The sequence below is a fragment of the Cydia strobilella genome, chromosome 1, assembly GCF_947568885.1.
Source record: "Cydia strobilella chromosome 1, ilCydStro3.1, whole genome shotgun sequence".
NCBI lineage: Eukaryota > Metazoa > Arthropoda > Insecta > Lepidoptera > Tortricidae > Cydia > Cydia strobilella.
The window spans coordinates 20,690,177-20,710,777 of NC_086041.1; the positions used below are offsets into that span (position 1 = coordinate 20,690,177).

General features: G+C 37.8%; 1 protein-coding gene across 2 annotated transcripts in view; it reads right to left on the minus strand.

Moving 5' to 3' along the window:
* The window catches only part of LOC134746388 (uncharacterized), a 37,756-nt gene extending 33,320 nt beyond the window's left edge, over positions 1 to 4,436 (minus strand). Inside the window, exons 1-2 of one of the 2 annotated variants that reach the window (XM_063680767.1) lie at positions 3,782 to 4,436; positions 3,610 to 3,683 (exon numbers count right to left, since the gene is read on the minus strand). The gene's annotated coding sequence lies outside the window, so the exon portion shown is untranslated. Of the gene's footprint in view, positions 1 to 3,609 lie in introns of both variants that reach the window. The other variant, XM_063680759.1, reaches the window with a different exon arrangement.
* Positions 4,437 to 20,601: the final 16,165 nt, after the last annotated feature.

Genomic DNA, 20,601 nt, shown 5'->3' on the forward strand with positions numbered 1-20,601 from the left:
GTAACGTTGCACCAGGCAAAAAATTAGTACAGGAGGTTTATTCTCATCATCATCATCTTCCTCGCGATGTTCCGGCTTTTGCCAGTTGCCACGGCTCATAGGGAGCCTCCTGAGATCCGCTTGGCAACTAATCCCGAGAATTGTGGTAGGCACTAGTTTTTACGAAAGCGACTGCCATCTGACCTAACAACCCAGAGGGTAAACTAGACCTTATTGGGATTAGTCCGGTTTCCTCACGATGTTTCCCTTCACCAAAAAGCAGCTTGTAAATATCAAATGATATTTCGTACATAAGTTCCGAAAAACTCATTGGTACGAGCCGGGGTTCGAACCTGCGACCTCCGAATTGAAAGTCGCACGCTCTTACCGCTATACCACCAGCGCTAGGAGGTTTATTCTAATTTTACTTAATAACTGGTTATGAATTTGATCTGGATTTCTTATGGATATAATCTGTCAGCGGTCAATAGTGACATTTCTGGTTAAAGAGATGGCACTTCAGAATCATGGTCAAAACCTGTCTCGCGTAACTCGCATTAATTATTTAAATGTCGAGAAATATATGTCACTTGATGTCAACCCAGTACTTACATCATAGAGAGTTCTGGTTTTCAAGCGGATCAAAAATGCTACCCTAAATTTTGAAAAAATTTTTGTTATAAATATGTTATGGCCTTCTTGGAGAAAATTTGTCAGCTAAGTAACATCCAGGCAATGTAATTGTAATTGGAAGTTAAGCTCTACATACTTATTACGTATACCAAAGATAGATATAACTCCGTAATAGATAATAAAATTAACCCCACGTAACGTAACGTAGTCTAAGTAAAAAACGTGCCTCGAAAATCACGAAACTTTGATTCTCGATTAGATGTCGTTACTACCTTTGGTTTACTCTCGTATAGAGGGCGTTGACGGTTTCGTTTGTTATTTAACAATTTTAACGCATATCAGTAAAGGAACATGGGTCAAAATAATAAAATTAATTAATGCAAATAAAAAAAAATTATCCATATTTGAATACATTTTATCGTATTTTTATAAATCTTTATTTTTAGTTTTAAACTGTGTCGATAGATGGCAGTGAATTTACTGTGGTTACAAAATTTACTATGACAGTACCGCGCTATCTTATTATATCCTCTTTGCGTATACCTAACCTATAAGTAATTATATCCGCTTTAAAATTATATGTAATAATAAAAGCCGGCAATGTATCGGTGCCCTAGGTTTTAGGCAGCCGTGGTGTTTTGCGTATAGGTAATCATAGGTGTCAATCACATACTTATAACTACAAACATGATAGTGGTAATTATTAAGAACGTTAAACCTCATACATAGAGGTACTAGACTCGTAACTTGCCTGCTTTCAGATTGAAAAGCAGACAAACACATATTTTCTAAGGGATAAACAACGTAGAATCTCGTGAGTTTTTTCCGGTTCGTATCGTTTAAGATTGACTCGGTCCCCGCAGGCAACGCGAAGTTACTTTCTTATGAGATCAGTCATAAAAAAACTTCCATAAATATTACAAGTGTGTTTCATTGATGCGTCATATTTAAGGGATGTAGGTATTTAGATTCTATGATTAATCTTTTTAGTTCGCCATATAGAAGAGAGGGAGCGTCTTATTGAGCATTGAAGTATGTAGGTCGACCGACGGAACAAAATTTTATTATCTTCATGTTTGGAAACTTTTTCTGAGTTATGTCCCATCAGAACTGCTTGAAACTTCGATGTGCTGATCGTATTCAATCTTCCGAATCGTCTCATAATCTGACAGGAGTATTGATTTATTGTTATCGTAGCCCCGAGATAACTGGAAGAAATTCTTAGTAGGTCTAGGTCTAAGCTCATTTCTGTACTTGAACGTAACTAAACGTACGTACGACACGTAAATGATACATTAAATTTTATTTTATTAGAAATATCTCCACCGATAATGTTTAAAACAAATTTCCAGGATAATATTAAATATGTCATCTTATTGTTATGGAGGGGTGGGGACAGTTTTTGCACTTTTGGAGAGATTGCTCCGGAAAATAATTACGTCGAAAGAATTATTTATTGACCTACCCACGGACATCCCACACTCTATAGATGAAGCATAAAAAATCATCATTACTTTACGTGGAGGGGAGGTACTCAATTTTTTACAGGTTTTATTTTGCCATTTTATCGGCGTGATAAATCAAGGCTTATTAGATGTATGAGATTAATTAATTTAATTCATGTATATGTAATTGTATACTTATATGATAAGTTTTATAAGTAGCTACCGATGTGATGGATAGATGGACAGATAGACATAATAGCGAAACTAATAGACTTCCTAATTGACTACTGATTACTAAAACGTGATTGGTAGGGTGGTATATCGATCGTTTCTGGTGGCCTTCGTTGAAAGCCGAATGTGTTTCACTCAAACGTGTCCGAATGTCTAAACTATTCCAAAAGTTTCAATTACTTAGTCATGCATGTGGAGCTCGGTTCAACTACTATTAGTAAATTAATAGACATTACTATAGAGGTCGGGAAACGAAGTGTTGCATTGCAGGCAGGTATATTTATATAGACGGCTGAGCGTAGTAAGGCCAGATAGGGATACGCGGCCGGCAACCCCGTTTTTCGCCGAGATTTGTATAGTGCTTTTCACAAACTCGCAATGAAATAAAAATAAAAATATGATCATGATAATGATTGTTTACCGTCCTAATGTGATAGGTTATTCAGCGCTTGGGGTGTAAAAGGGGAACAAAAAAATATTTATTTTTGCGCTACGACGCACGGTTTAGGAGATACAGCCCTATAGATCTTTTTTTACTTTTTTTTCACCAAGAAAAGTTATTTAGTCATACAGAAATATTTATAAGGCCTTTAATACCCCCTAAGTAATAACAAAAAAACACAAAAAAGAAAAAGCGCAATGGCAGAATGTCATAACGAAAGAAAAATATTGCTTATATGTTTTTTATGGTTAAATGTCAAGACGTTGTGTCACAATTTGACGTTTAAAAACAAAAGAAGGTTGCTTTAAGTACAGGCCTAGGTGTGTAAGGCCGTATGAAATTCCTTTACATATCATCTTCACTCATCGCACCAGATTCGTGTAATTCCGGACCTTATTTGAAGTAAGTCATGTCAACATTTCATTGCAAGTTTGAGAAAAAATAGATAGAATCATATTACTACCTGTAAACGCAGCGTACCGTAAAATTCCCCCACAAAATCCCAAATACTTTGTCAAAGGTATATATAACTTTTAAATACTTAAATAGAGGTTTTCGAACCTTGTTACAATTTAACTATTCCATTCATATATAGCATTATAAGCAATTTCACATTTTTATTAATTTTGAGTTACGTATTAGGTACCATTATTAAAAAAAAACAATATTTATATTCGAATAAAGTGCTCATTTGATATAGACCCAATGCTCAAAAAAATATATATTAAAACATTAAAATAGCAGTAGGTACCTACATAAAGACAAAAGTTATTATTAAAGTTTACAACTGGATCTAGTTTGCATAAACATCGTTAATGGTGAACGGTTGCTAAGCGTACAGCGTAGCCAGATCTGTAGTAATGAAAGATTCGTACTTACTTGATTAAAAACGTAGTATTTAGCTGCGTTTAACGACGGCTATTACATACATTCAGACGAATGTCGTGTAAGTACTCGAAGCAAAATGTTTGGCAATGTTTATCTAATTTAGATAATGGAAAGAAACAATGACACGTCACAGACAAAATTAATTAAGATGTCGCAACAGAACCGCAATTCTTCAGATTAGGACCATTTTATTTATACCAGGCGAATCCATTAGGCCCGGTATGTCATCGTGACTCGGCAGCGAAATACTACAAAGAACCTCCTAATATTTACGATCACTCATTCGTCTGTCACTTTACCGTGACAGATTGCCGCTCGGCGGCGACTTAAAGCTAATCGCACATGAGCAACCGTTCCCGCCTATGACATACGTTCGAAACTTATCACCAACTTAATCGAGAGTTCACCGCGTTGACTAATTCTCAACATATTATTGTGCTCCGTCAAAACTTTCCGGTATAAATTGCTGCGGACTCGGGTTCAAAGTGTGAAGTTCGCTTTCTACTTGGCTAATGTTTGGGGGTATAAATCAATTAGTTATTTTGACAAGTGGCGGGGTCGCGGGGGAAGCAATCGGCGCGGGCGGGTCCCGTGGCGTTACCGGCGGACTGCGGGGCTTGTCGCGGTAAGCGTAGCGCGCATGCGTCCTAGTACATACCACAAACACGCTTCTCGGTACACTTTTCTCATTACCCGTACCATCTAAATTGCGAAACCGCCGGCCGTTGAAGGTACGATAAAGAGCCCGTCGTCAGGGGATGTTCCCACAGAATGTAATCACCGGAACAACAAGCCGGAACTACCTTTTTTTTTCAGTAATTCACACCCGACTTAATCTCATAATTGACCGAAAAATTAGCATAGTCTGAACAGCGGAATAAAATTTAGCAGAGCCGAGGATTTAATAATAATTCTGAGTTTATTTCTTTCCAACAGGGTCTGTTGTTATCGTCAACCAATTAGCGCAATTTGTTGTTTATAATCCAACCACCAGCCGTGTAATTTAATTTTTAAATTGGGCTGGTTAAGAAAATACGGTATTTCTCTTAAGTAATTTGAATGCGGGTTCTAGAATAATAGGGCGCGTTCGGAAGAAAATACATAGCAGGCAAATGTGACTGAAACCAGTAGGAGACTTTTTGCTTCCTTGCACTCGCTTCGACGTCTCCAGTTTCCTCCCTGTCCACACGAAAGTCATGTTAGCACGTTCTCTGCTAATTCCCCTTCTTGATTATGCGGACATCGCTTTTCTGGATCTCACTGAGGAACTACTTGACAAGCTTGAACGTTTGCAAAATGTGTGCATCAGATACATTTTTTGACTACGTAAATTTGACCATTTTGCCATTCCGATATCGTACTTCATAAAAAAGGAGATAAATCAGACATAAATAACTATCGTCCCATTAGTCTGATATTCCATTTATATAAATTATTTATTTAAATAATAGAAAATAGTATTACCTAATTAGACCCGAACAAGCCGGATTTCGACCTAGCTTTTCCACCACTGACCATCTCCACACTCTTAAGAGGCCGTAGTCGACTTTGGAACAAAAATGTAAAATTAATAGATTTAGTCGTTGAAATTATACACATTTTGTTACGTAATCTCTAAATAACAAGTATTGGTTTCTATTAGCACGTCTTCTCATCTTGCCTTTTACTAATGAGGTCGCGAGCGTGCGTCACCGGTAATATATGAAGAGAAGGGGCAGTTTATAAAAAATCATCAAAAAATTATGGTGGTAAATTATACAAGTTGATGTATAAGAATGGTTTCAGCAAATGTTGTAGACTGTTTAAGTATCAAAATTACGTTGAAATTAAGTCGATTTTTAGGGAAATTGTCACTTGTTTTAAAGTAATTTCTGGAGAAAATTGAATTCGTTTAACTTTCATTTCCTCGAACTCTGTCATATAACAAAAATATAATTTGATAAAGGTCAAGTACAGAATATGTGTAATACAAATTTACCATTTTTAGCAGTCCAAACTTTACGAAATTTACAAATAAGAGCGACAAAATCAGTGCTTTACGCGCGTTTACCTAAACGTCCATCAGAAAAAAAATCATTACTAATTTAGTGAGTCTGTTTTCAAAAAATTGATCTGATAAAAGGCAAGATGATAACAAGACGTGCTAATAGAAACCAGTACTTGTTATTTCAATTAGGTAACAAAAGGTGTACAATTTCACCGACTAAATCTATCAATTTTACATTTTTGCGACTAAAATCGACACCGGCCTCTTAATCAAATAATAGAAAAGTCCAGCGAGTTCAATGTCCCTCTATACCTTGCTTTTGTTGATAATAGCAAAGCATTGGACAGCGTCAAACATTCCGCTATATTTTCCCCCATGCAGAATCAGGGTATAGACCCGGCATATGTTGAACTCGTTGGAACTATTTACAATAATAGCACAGCTAGCATTAAATTGCACGCACCCGGTCCCGTATTCAACATAGCGAAAGGCGTCAAACAAGGCGACCCGCTATCTTCAAAATTATTCACCAGTTGTCTCCAAGAGATATTTCAAAAGCTGGCGGTTTCATGGGAGACGATGGGTATTGAAGTTGGCGGCAAGAGGTTAACAAACCTGCGCTTTGCTGACGACATAGTCCTCTTCTCCCACACGTCATCACATCTGCAACAAATGCTGCAAGACCTCAGCACGGCGAGCCTTGAGGTTGGACTTACAATGAATAGAGCGAAAACTCAGTTGATGACCAATCAAGCTAAACATAGCATAGTAGTAGATGGGCAGGATATACAATATGTCGACGAGTACGTTTACTTGGGCCAGATAGCATCCTTCGAGAACAGGCGGTCTATCGAAATCGACAGACGTATCGAGAACGCCTGGAAGAGCTTCTGGTCCATGAAAGCGCTAATGAAGGGTGACCTTCCCTTGTGTCTTAAGCGCAAACTCCTTCACATGTACATCCTGCCCATCCTAACCTACGGAGCACAAACTTGGTCATTAACCTGAGGCCCTAAAATCGAAACTCAAGGTTTGCCAGCGACCTATGGAGCGTAGTATATTAGGTGTTCGTAGAACTGATCGAATCAGAAACACAGAACTACGCTTCAGAACTAAAGTTGCAGATGTAGGCGTCAAAACCGCTAAGCTTAAGTGGGACTGGGCGGGACATGTCTGTCGCATGCACCCGGAAAGGTGGGCCAAAATGGTTACTGAGTGGGACCCACGGAGCACCATAGGCGGTGCAGGCCGGGGTTCAGGCAGACCAAAAAGGAGATGGCGGGACGACTTGGACGCATTCTACTCCAAATGGTGGGAAAATGCCGATGACAGGGTCAAGTGGAAAAACGAGGGGAGGCCTTTGCCCAGCAGTGGGAGACCAAAGTAGGCTAATAAAAAAAAATGACCACATTTCATCTTTCCGCTCTCAAGTAGCCGTAGAGACTTACATGTACTTTCACTTCTCTTTAACGTCCTATTCTCTCCTTCTACTCCCCCTTATCTCTCGGAGAGATTTAAATTTTTAGCAGATGGCAGCGGACATCGGCTCCTTTCCAATGCAGATCTCTCGCTGTCTATTCCGCCGCACGGTCGGTGTGCACAAGCACCGGTCCTATGACAAGTCTTTTACCATGTACTCTGTCAAATTATGGAATTCCTTGCCGTCTTCTCTTCGAAAGTGTCAGTCGGTCGCATCGCTAAAGGCGAACTTAAAAATGTTATGGCTTTCGGACGGAACTTAAACTAAAAGATGTGTGCGGTTAGGTAGTGTTTGCACATATGTATTATATCGTATAGAACCTATTATATATTATAACTATACATGACTGTTAATATTTGTTTTATTTCGCATAAATCCCATGCTCATGCTATATACTGTAGGTTATAGGTTTACCTATCTTTTAGGAAATTAAATATTTTCTTTTATGCCGTTTAGAACAGCTTTGATGTCTACCGTTCTCCAATTCTCCCTCAATTGCTCAAAGGTTAACTGGAAAAGATCCCTGAAAGGGATAAGTTCGCCTTTGTACAAATGATGTATTTTTCTCTCGTTTTATGTTTTGTTTTTGTACAAAAAAGAGTTTTACTACTACTACATATGCGATCTTACGTATAAATTGACGACGTATAAATTGGTTTTATAAATAAAGATGATTATGATTATGATTAATCTTGACGTTCGAGCTTACGACTTTGCGTTTGAAGAAAGATTATTTGAAAGAAACCAAATATGTATACCGCCGTGAACCAAGTGCGTGAGTAGAGTTTAGAGTAATGACAACGTATGAGTTTTATATTACCCCTACCCAGCAGAGACAGAGGTAATACCTAGAGCTTAAAACGTGTGATGATAATACCTAGTACCCACATCAAAACCTACTTCAAGTGTCATCCCGCTTGGCTGTATATCCTGGCCCTACATATACCCTAGGCTTGGTGAGCATTAAAACCATAACAGGGTTAGTATAAGGAATCCAAACCCTACTTATATCAATACATATATTATGATTAACGCTTTGTAAGACGGCATAAAATGTTTGCCATAATTTGACAATTCAGCCTTTTTGTAACTGTTCTGTTTTGTAACTGATAGAGAGGAGGAAGCATAGGAATAAGACAGATAATGAAAGTTTAAATAGATATAAGAAACTTACTAATAGAATCACTACGATGTGCAGAGAAGCAAAAGAGGGAGAAATAGTTAAGAACTGTGACAAAATAGAACATCTCATAAGAAGGGGTAATATGAATCAAGCCTATAATATTATACGACAATTAGAAAGAAATTACAAAACAAAGAGTACTGTTGTACTGGATGAAGCGGGCAATATATTATTAGACAACAAAGAGGTTGCAGAACGTTGGAAAAGGTATATAGAAGAATTATACAAAGGGGAAGGGTTAACTGACGACAATATTGAAAGAGAAGAAGAAGTAGACTTAGATGATTTAGGCCCGTGTATAATTAGAAGAGAATTTGATAACGCACTGAACAGTTTAAAAACCGGGAAAGCAGCTGGAAATGATAAGATTTATATAGAGTTCATAAAATACGCCAATTGTGAACCACTTAAAGATGAAATTTATAAAATCACTGCCCAAATGTATGATATTGGAACAATTCCTACAGATTATGCTACTGCTAAAATAGTTACTTTGCCAAAGAAACCAAATACTCAAAAATGCGAAGAACATAGGACCTTAAGTCTAATATCACAGGCCAGTAAAATATTATTGAAAATTATACAAAACCGAATAAGATCAAGAACAGAAGAATATTTAAGCGCCGATCAATACGGATTTCGCCAAAACAGAGGGACAAGAGAGGCAATATTTGCGTTGAGAATGGTTATAGATAGAAGAATAGACATGAGTCAGAATACATATATAGCATTTATAGATTTAGAAAAGGCGTTTGATAAAGTAAATTGGAAAATAATGTTCAGAATTTTAAAAGAAGCTGGACTAGATTATAAAGACCGTAGAGTCATTTTTGAACTTTATAAAAATCAAGAAGCTACTATAGAAATAGGAGAAGAGACAAGAAAAGCAAAAATCCAACAAGGGGTGAGGCAAGGCTGTCCACTTTCGCCACTTATTTTCAACATTTTTATAGAGTGTGCCATCAGGAAACTTGTAGAGTCTGGAAAAGGAGGAGTTACATTTAATGGAAAGAACATACAGTTTATCCGATTTGCTGACGACATCGCTGCACTGGCACATACGCCTGGGCAGCTAGAAGAATTACTATCTGAAATGAATACAGTTTTTGACGAGTTCGGACTGAAAATCAACATTAAGAAAACTAAAATACTTGTAGCTTCAAAACATACCTCCAATAACCTGCAAAGACAAAAACCAATCAACTTAAATAATAGTCCAATAGAACAGGTAAAATCGTTTAAATATTTAGGCAGCATAATTACTAGTGATTCCAGATGTACACAAGATATTACTACTAGAATAGCGATGGCTAAAAAAGCTTTTAACGCAAAGAAGTGCCTATTTAAAGCCCGGATATCAGACAATATACGCAAAAGGCTCATAAAAGTGTACATCTGGAGCATTGCACTGTACGGAAGCGAAACGTGGACAATGAGGCAACGTGATAGGAAGAGGCTGGAGGCTTTTGAGATGTGGTGCTGGCGTCGAATGGCTAAGATCAGTTGGACTGAAAAAAAAACCAACGAAGAGGTTTTACGTATAGTAGGAGAAAAGAGGACTTTGTTAAGAACTATAGATAATAGAAGAGGAAAGATGCTTGGGCACCTGATACGACACGACGAATTTATCAAAAACATCATAGAAGGGAAAGTTGAAGCAAAGAGGAAGGAGGGAAGACCAAGGAGAGCGTACATGCATCAAATAAAGGAAAAACTCAACGTCGTGTCGTATCAGGCTGTCAAAGAGAAGGCAGAGGACCGCGAAACATGGAAATTGCTCCACCGACAAGAGACTTACTCTTAAGTATATGATGATGATGATGTAACTGTTCCAAAAAAATTATTATCTTAAACTCTGTCCGACATGACAGTTTAAATAAAACCATTATCAAGTGAATTAATCTTTCATAACTGTTTATAAACATCACTAACAAAAAAAAAATAAGTGAGAATAAAGCGGCCGCATAACACGAATTTTAATACTCGCGACGACGAATAGTAGAAATATTTCAGGAGTGAAAGCTCGTCACGTAACCTCCGGCTCCCTGGAGGTTCGGGAAATGCCAAGGCGTGCTCCACTCCGATATGAAATGCTGCCCCTCAAGATTATACATTTCTAACTGGAAGAAACCTATCGCAAAAGATGTTCTATGGAGCAAACTGCAATCTTGTAACCATTGCGCAATGTTACTAGTTCGAAATATTATAGGATTTATAGGTAACGGTATAAGATAAAAATTTACTTTCTGTCCCACTCCCACCTAGTTAGTAATTATTAATATAAGAAACATACGTATGTTTCTTACATTGCACGTGCAATGATATGATTATGATACTTACGAGTATATAAATATATCAGGATACGAGAAAATGTGTCAAGGAAGTTGTGAGAAATTCGCACAAGCACATCCACCTAGTTACACTCGGGTTCAGACTGTACCAGCGACTTCCGCGCTGTTGCTGTGCAACATTGCTGCCGACTGTTTTGCAGCAGGAAATGTCAATATTGCAGGTATTAACATTGATTTTAACATTACGTGCAACAATGCAACAGAAGTAATTTTGATACATAGACATTTCAATGTACAGGTTTTTTTACACAATATTTTGTTAGATAAGTAACTCCAGATTCATCAAAAATAAATTTAGCTTCCACTGTAGACTTAACGAAATTAATATTTTACTTCTCATTCTTACGGATCTAAAGCTTACATTTTTAAAAACAAAATCGCTATTATAAGAATAGGTACGTAAAGGCTGGTATTTAGAAATTATTTCTTAATCAAAGGCAAATTGAATCAAAGACTCAGACATGATATTTTGCGATTTTTGGTATTAATTTAATAATTACAAGCCGGCCAAGCCCTCGCTTGCGTGACCTAATGCCTTTTTTAGAAAAAGAGAATAATGGGAACCGTTATCCTCTTTGTCTAAAAATACATCATATGAAATATCTGTATTTTATTATTGTAACTCTTTGCCGATTAAATTATATTATTTTAAATATGTTTGCGAGTATAAATGCAAGCATAAGTAAACGGTCGCATCTTTTGCTTGAAGGGTTGACTACGAGATTGGGTATCAAATTCTACGTGTTGTCTCCCTGTCACACTTACGTACGAATTTACTAGTGCGACAGAGAGGCAACACGTCAAACGTGGTTCGCGGTAGGCCCTCAGGTTCTTCTTTTAACTCTCACTGATCGTAAGCGTGAGACTGTACGTGCCCGGGATCGCGGATATCATGTTTTTGGATTGTTATTTTTAGTAAGTTTTAACAAAAAGATAATCGGCCAAGAGCATGTCGGGCCATGCTCAGTGTAGGGTTTCGTAGTTAAGGGGCCCACTGATTATCAGTCCGCCGGACGATATCGGCCTGTCGGTTGTTCGGAACTGTCAAATTTTTGTTCTAACTGACAGGCCGATATCGTCCGGCGGACTGATAGTCAGTAGGCCCCTTTAGAATGGTAAAAATAGTAGGTAAAAATAGGCCAAACGGGGGCTATTAGTAAGTATTATGTACATTACAAGCACAAGGGAGTACTTCTGCATCTGCAGCTACATTTTTTAAGGCTGTACTACTGTTTACTAAGAAAAGAAGATTTTTCGCAATAACCCAAAAACGACTGGATTGATCATTAGGCCAGGAACTGAATGCGCTAAAAAAGTTATAGAGGGAAATGCTTGGAACACAATTTTTGACTTCAGAGCTTCACAGATGTAGATAATCAAGATAAAACTGATAGCCTTAAATAAACCTTCAAGAGCGAATATCTTAAAAGCTATACAAGATATCGAAAAAATTGACAAAATTAAACTTTTAGCAAATTTAATCAGCTTTCGTTTTGTTTAAGTAGTCATGTCGCTAAGACGCAGTTTCAAAGATATAAGGGAAAACCGAAAAATGGAACCTTCAAACCCACCTCTCCCCCGGCCGGGGACTTTGATATGTTCACCTCCTAACTAGTCCAAACAAAGTTACGTAGTTAAAAATTGTGTTCCTAGCATTTTCCTCTAAACCTTCTTATTGCTTGGGCTACATATATTCGCTATAGTTTTCATTGAAAGTATTTATTATGCTTTTATTTCACGATTTTTTCATATTTTTTTGGACTCATGGTTCAAAAGTTAGAGGGGGGGCACATTTTTTTTTTCTTTCTTTCGAAAATATTACCTATATAAAAAAATGGTTTTGGAGACCCTTTATCGTTTAAAAAGACCTATCCAACGATACCCCACACTACTGGAACACAGCAAAACAAAAACTTTCTATGGAAACAAACAATTTTTTTAATAGTTTTTATTTTACCGTTCTGTGCAATGCATGATTCATGTATCCATGCTACATTACAGCTTTCTAGCACTAACGATCACGGAGCAAAGCCTCGTTCAGACAGACAGACATGTCGTAACTATAAGGTGACTACGAAACCCTAAAAAGTAATCAATGAGTTCAATTTAAAATAAAATTGCGCATTTTGACTCATATTTTTCATCACACTTGCTCGAAAAAGATCTTATTTCAAGCAGGTGTACTGAAGGACAAAGGCGGGCAGGTATTGTTCCCGCGGGAGTTATGTATTGTGAAATAAAAGCTATAAATCCCTAGGATTCCCGTGTCTAGGAGGATTTAAATTCCATAATCATTTCGGTTGCAATAAAAGGGGCGGCGAAGGGTGGACATAGAATAATATTTTTGGAGGACGAAAGCGAGTCTAATTTCGTAAATGCAGCATTTGACTCCAGGCCAAGCAAAACAGGCGCTACGCGACACTTTTCTTTGCTCTATTGTTTGTCTGACCTTAATCCGCCATTTTTTGCTGCGTGCTTGCAAGCTGGGAAAGTTTAAGGCAACAAGCTTAGTCGTAATCGTTACGATTTTTTTTTATTTGATTGAGAATTAGGAATGTCCATATTGCCTAGCGTGCTGCTTGTATATTTTTAAAACTTTGCTTTGAATGCGAACGGACAAGAAGCAATATCATCATCATCATATATTTATGAGTTAGACTTGTCGGTGGAGCGATTTCCATGTATGTCGGTCCTGTGCCTTCTCCTTGATAGCCTGATACGACACGACGAATTTATCAAAAACATCATTGAAGGGAGAGTTGAGGGGGATACCAAGGAGAACGTACATAGATCAAGTAAAGGAAGAAGCAATATATAATAGAATAGAATATAATTTTATTGGTATTAATCATACACTGTCAGTTACATAACAATAATTACTTACAAAATGATAATAAATTTAGATTCACATGTCAATATATTTATAATGCACATAACTATAAATTAATAATGTCAACAGTTCGATGATTATAAATAACAATAATAACAATAAGATATAATTCAAATTACAATATAAAATTACACAATTTATTTATTCTAATCTATGTACTTGGTCACATGTCACATGAATTCCCCAGGAACTCATTTACCGAGTAGTAGGCCATGTTAGTACAATACATTTTGAGCTTACGAACAAAGGCACAATCTGTCGTAACTGTTTTGACTGGCTCAGGTATTTTATTATATATTTTAGCACCCATTACACCAAGAGACTTACCGGTTTTCTGAAGCCTATGCGCGGGGACAGCCAGCCCTGGTTTCCTCCTTGCGGAGTGAGCCTTTGCCATTGGGAACTCATGCAGGTTTCTTCTTACATACCTACCGACCTCAAAAACATAGAGAGAAGGCACTGTCAATATCCTTAGATCAATAAAAAGTTGTTTGGCCGGCTCGTCCTGAGGAACACCGCATATTAGCCGAATAGTTTTTTTTTTTGTATAATGAATGGCCGGTCTCTATCCGCTGCTAGGCCCCATAGGTCTATTCCGATACTTAGATGAGTATGGAAGTAAGCATAGTATGCCGTAATAAGGTTCTTCTGTGATAAAGTACGCTTTAAGCGAGAAAGACCGTAGTAGGCAGAGTTTAGTTTAGCACATAACGCGTCGATGTGCTCACCCCACTGCAAACCTCTATCAAAAGTGAAGCCCACATAGCGAGCTTGACATACAGGCTCAATCAGGTTGCCATTTACATCAACATTAATTTTCATTAGCGCTTTTCCACTGAGTGAAAAATGAATGAGATTTGTTTTGGCAACATTCACTTGCATCCCGTTGCTCTCAAACCAGTGCAGCAATCTAAAAATGACGTTTTCAGCATTAGTCTGCAGTTCTTCATGGTTGCAGCCGTGAACGATTGCACAGATGTCGTCCACGTACATCACAAATTTAGCAATAGTGCTCGGAAATGGCAGATCATTCACGAGCAATGCAAACACTGTGTTCCCGACGTTCGAGCCCTGGGGTACGGATCTGTCCCCGATAGATCCTAACTCAGAGCGGTCACCATTTACGTCTGTTACTTGACTACGGTCAGCTAAAAAAGACTTAATTATATCTGACGTTGTACCACGTACACTGTAGTGCTCCAGTTTAGATGTTATCAGTCCATGGTCAACCAGATCGAATGCGCGGGATAAGTCAAAAAATATAGCTATCACGTTTTCCTTTGCCTCTAAGTTGTCAAGAACAGTTCGCAGCAGTTTGCGGGCCGCGCTCACCGTGGATCGGCCCGCCCGATAGGCGTACTGATCATCGCTGAGTGCCCCGTTTCGGTTAAGAAACCCTATGAGCCTATCACACATACCTGTTTCGAAGATCTTGGAGACTGCGGGTACAAGGGATATAGGCCGATAGTTTTTCATGACGTCTTTTCCACCCTTCCCTTTGTAAACCGGAGTCACCCTGATCCTCTAAAGTGAGTCCGGATAGCAACCGTTAAAGATTGAGTAATTGAAATATTGGCACAAATAGTGAACGAAATTTAGCGGCAGCTTGTGAAGGATTGAGTTTGGGAATCCGTAGACGTCCTTAGTACCCTTAGCTTTAAGTTTTTTAAAGATCCTTAATACCTCATCACTTGTAAACGGTGCCATAAACATAGAAGACCCTTGGGACGGGCAGGCGGCACGCAGCAGCCGCATCGCATCACAAAGGCGTGGGCGCACCTGGGTGTCGCGCACCACGCTCAAGCAGTGCTGGTTGAGCGCGTCAGCCAGCTCCCGGCCGGTGCCGCGCTCGCCGCACACCGCTCGACGGAGCACACCGAACTCATCCCTGCCACCCACTCGGTTCCTGCTAGTCTCATCCTTAATTATGTCCCATAAAGTAACAATGTTATTAGAGCTAGACTCGATTTTATTATTCATAAAGGCCTTCCTAGTTTTGCTGAGAAGACTATTATGCTTACATTTATAGCTATTAACAAATTGTATTAAGTCAGTATTATTTGGATGATACCGCGCCAGTAACCCCAAAAACAAAAGAAACTCTTTGCTATCTGCAGTTTCCTTATTTAACCATATCTTGTCTCTTGGCCTAATAGGTACTTTTTTAAAATTTCAAATGTCCTATGAAAGTGCCTAAAAAGTTGCTCAAAGCTATCAGTACTTGGATGTGAAAAACTAGACCAATCAAAACTAGCCACTTTATCAAGGAATTGTGTTAGTTGTGTTTTGTTCGTGACTCTTTTCGTAATGTACCGCGTCTGATTCCTTATTGTTATAAGCGAGTATTTAAAAAATATTGCACAGTGATCACTTATACATGTGTCTAGTGGATTGGCTGATACAGATTCTCGAGGTAAATCAGTATAAGCATGGTCTAGGCAAGATGCCGAGCTACCCTGGATTCTAGTTGGAAAGTTAACCATGGAAGTCAAGTTAAATCGGGTTAATAAACCTTGGATGTCACGCCTTTGCTTTGTCCATTTCATTAAATCTACGTTTATGTCACCCATTATCAAAATATTGCTATTTTCGTTAGCTAAATAACTAAGTAACGAGTCCAATTGGCGAATAAAAATGTCCAAGTCACCCTCCGTACCGTATACGGGTACCTATTTAGATATTGGATTAACAATGTTATTTTATTCTTTCGAGATATATTATTTAATTTTTGCTTTGTTCAGGTGACATGTTAATTGCTTAATATCTAGTGAAAAATCTTTTATTCATAAATACGAATAAACATCACAATGTCAGCTAAATTTACTGTTAAAGAGTGTATTGTTTATTTACTTTATATTATGTAACAATAGTATTTCATAATCACTATCTTACAATGCAAAAGTTGCGTAAATATTTTGCACAAGCTTATGCACACATAACTCCCTAACCAAATATATAGAATATATTTTAGCAAAAAAATATGCACTTATGCTGTAAGCGAGTTTTTCCATATGACAATTAGCCTCATGCATGAAGTTTATATTTGAACGAAATATTTTTTATTCAGATGTTTGATACCGTTAGATCATGTTACAAATGCATTTCCGTTATTAAATTATCATTTAATTGCTTAAAATAAAAAATAAAAAGTTCAAAAATTTGCCCGCAAAAAGCTAATGAGCGAAACGTCATGCGTTCGACAGATTAGTTCACATAAGTGTCATTAGCAGCAAACATTAGTTGGACCGTCCAACGTCTGACGTCATCACGCTCTGTTGAATTCGCGCCAAAAATTATGAGCTTTTCAACCATTTAAAATTGTTCAATATCTTAAATATTTTTTAATAAAATAATGTGAAGGTTTACAAAAGTAATTTAATTTTTTCCGGTGTTCAGGCGATATAAATTATGATTACAAAAATTAAAATAAATTCATGCATGGAGCTAATAGATGCTGGCTACGCTCACCTAACGGGTGCGGCGTGACACCGAAGATTATTGGTACTGTAAATTTTATTTCATGGTTATTTCTTATCAAATTGGTGAAGATAGTTTCGGATATCGAGTAACTTCTGAGCCCGCAAAACTCAACTTGATTTAATATTGATAATAAACATCGGTTAATGTCAATATTTTTTTTAATAAAATCAGATGTTTAAGGTGTGAACACAGTTTTAAGCGCTAGCTTTGCCTTATATTTTTACTATTAAAACCATACAACATGAACATAGGTATCTTAGGCTACGTTTACATGATGGGCCGACGTAGGCCACTAAAGGACGCAGCTACGCGGTGGAATAAGATAGCAATATCGCCTGCTCCCTCTAACGCATAAGTGCGTCCCTTACGCAGCGTACTACGTAGGCGAACAACACGTGAACGCGAAACGAAGCGAAGCGATCCAGCGCGGAGTGAATCAATCCTCTGATACCTATAGAAGTGTCCTACGTGGGTGATCTCGTTGCGAACGCGAACGCTTTGGGCCCGCCGCGCCGCTTCGCTTCGCGTTTATTTATTTATTTATTTATTAAAGAACATCCACATCATACATATTATAACTTACACTAACAACATTTTAAAAGGTAATAAATACTGATATATATGACAATTATGGAGTACATAACATTGACTAAAAGCATCGCAGTGAGATCACACTTAACCTAAAACTATACAATTAAATCTAAAATCTAAAATTATACTAATTAATTATATTTAATTTAATTATATTTAATTTTATTATTATTATTTCATGCCTATTATTTTATTTTTGAATGCGGGTAAGCGGTCATGAAAAATGTCGATGTAATCCCTTTCCATTATAAAGGCATTGTAAGCGGCGCACTCGTACCATGGGAGACTGCAGACCGAGGTTGGTCCTAGTTACTGGCACCGAGAATGTTTTCGTTATAAGACGCCGAGGATAATTATGAGGTGCGGTAATACAGATTCTCTCGAGTAAGTTGTTGCATTTGATTTGTCCATTTACGACCTTGTGCAGAAAACAAAGGTCATATTATATTTGGCGCAGGCTGTTCATATTATATTTGGCGAGGCGACAGTCGTAGGTGTTTCTGTGCGAAAACCCTGGAGTACCAAAAACAAGATATCTTGTGAAGGCTCTCTGTATGCTCTCAACTCATTGCGAATGTATGTGATAGAAAGGACTCCAGACAATTGAGGCTGATTCGAGATGGCTGCGTACTAGCGTGTTGTAAAGGATTACTTTTGTTTTCTGATCCTTAAAACCAGTGGAGTTTCTTTTAATAAATCCAAGCATCTGTGCAGCTTTTTTTACTACAGAGTCGATATGAGCATTAAATTTAAGTTCACTATCAATTATTACGCCAAGATCTCGAACTTCAGTGACTCCCAATAAAGTAACACCGCCGATCTCGTACCTATATTCAAGCGGTTTCTTTTTCCTACAATATTTAATAAAAAAACACTTTTTTGCGTTGAGAGTCATACGATTTGTATTGCACCAAGACACTATATTGTTTAGGTCACTCTGTAGCATTTTTGCATCTGATTCACATATCACCGATCTGTATAGCTTGAGATCATCTGCGTATAAAGAATAGTTGGATTGATTGATATGATCAGTAATATCATTTATAAATATCAGAAAGAGCACTGGGCCCAGGTGAGAACCCTGTGGTACTCCCGAACCAGCATGATAGGTTACCGATTTGTAGCCGTGTACACCCACATTTTGCGGCCTATTCATAAGAAGACTTGAACCATTCGAGCCAATTACCACCGACCCCAAAATTTTTAAGCTTTTGTAAGAGAATTGCATGATCGACTTTATCATAGGCGCTGCTAAAGTCAGTGTATACAGTATCAACTTGCAGGCCTTTGTCAACCCGCTGGCACAAGTTAGAAACAAATCGCATCAGATTCGACACTACTGAGCGACCAGGTCTGAAGCCATGTTGATGGTCAGAAATACAATTGTCTACTAGCCCCGAAAGTATTGGTTGTATAAGAGACTCAAATAGCTTAGAAAAGCACGATAAAATTGAAATTGGGCGATAGTTCTGTACCGCGTTTTCATCTCCTTTCTTAAAAATTGGCACGAATCGAGCCTCCTTCCATACAAGAGGGAAACATCCGTCAGAAAGTGACCTATTAAATATTATAGAAAGAGGCATAGACAGTGCTGAACCACAACGTTTCACAAATACGGAGGGGTTGCCATCCGGACCAGCACCCTTAGAACCGTCCAGTATTTTGATTGCCCGCAATATCTCAGTTTCAGATAGATGAATTTTACTGATGTAAGCATCAGATCTATGAGGTGGGTCATCAAGCGCGTTGTTTCTAGTATTCGGTGAGTTGTACACTGACGAAAAGTGCTTTGCAAATAGATTGGCAATCTCTGTTCCTGTCTCCGCCGTAACGTCATTGAGGTGCATTCTGGCAGGGAGAGTTGAATGGCCTCCTCTCTTGTTTTTAATGAAGCTCCAAAATGCCCTTGGATTACTTTGGATATTTGATTCTATAGTAAGTTTATAACGTTTATAGCATTCATCATATAATTTGTGTCACCGACTACGAAGTAACTTAAACTCTATTTCATCCCGGGGGTTTTGATATTTGCGGTACCTTCTGCTAATTTTATTTTTCTCATGAAGAAGTTTTATTAGCGCTTGGCTAAACCACGATGGATACTTGCAACTTTTACTACTCCGCTTTGGTACAAATCTGCAAATCAAGTCGTTGAGTATTTTGTAAAACTCAGTGGTTATTACATCGACATTTTCCAGGTTCGAAAGCTTGTCTTGCCAGTCTATGTCCTTTAGTTTCTTTGCCAAGTTATCATAGTCCGCTCTATAATAATTGTTGCTAACATGCGTGGGGTTTAAATAGCTAATATTACAGTATGACACAACCGCTACCAAGCTGGGATGATTTTGGTAACATTTACTAAGTGCATCCAGAGGTTTGGCGACTTCAATGGACTGGAGATTAGTTATAATTAAGTCTAGATGGCGATTGTCACTATTACAAATGTTATTTACTTGATATAATTTATTTGCCGACATAAAGTCTATCAATGAATAACCCAGGGTGTTATTATAATTTGACGGAGCCAAATGACTCAAGTGTCTTGAGGTTTCCATTGAATGAAACTGAGGTTAAAGTCACCCACAAGTACAATATCATCAGTTTGGGCTAAGGCAGCATCTACACACAACAGAAAGTTTGACAGGGATTCCGCTTTGACTGGTGGAGGTAGGTAGACTACACAAATTGTGATCTTTCGGACACTATGATTAAGATTAACGAACAGTGTAACCCACAAACTTTCGATATCAGTCTCGAAATTAGTTGATCTCACTGAAGGAATATCACGTGAGACCGCAATCATTACTCCACCGCCATCTTTTTTAGAGGTTTCAGAGCATATACGATCTCTTCTATAAACAACATATCTATCATCTATAACCTCGTTGTTAGAAATTTTCGAGTTTAACCAAGTCTCAGTGAATGTAATAACCTTGTAATTAGAAGCTAGGATATTTTTTAACACATCATTAGTTTTTGTCCTTAGACCTTGCACATTTTGATAGTAAATATCTATCACTT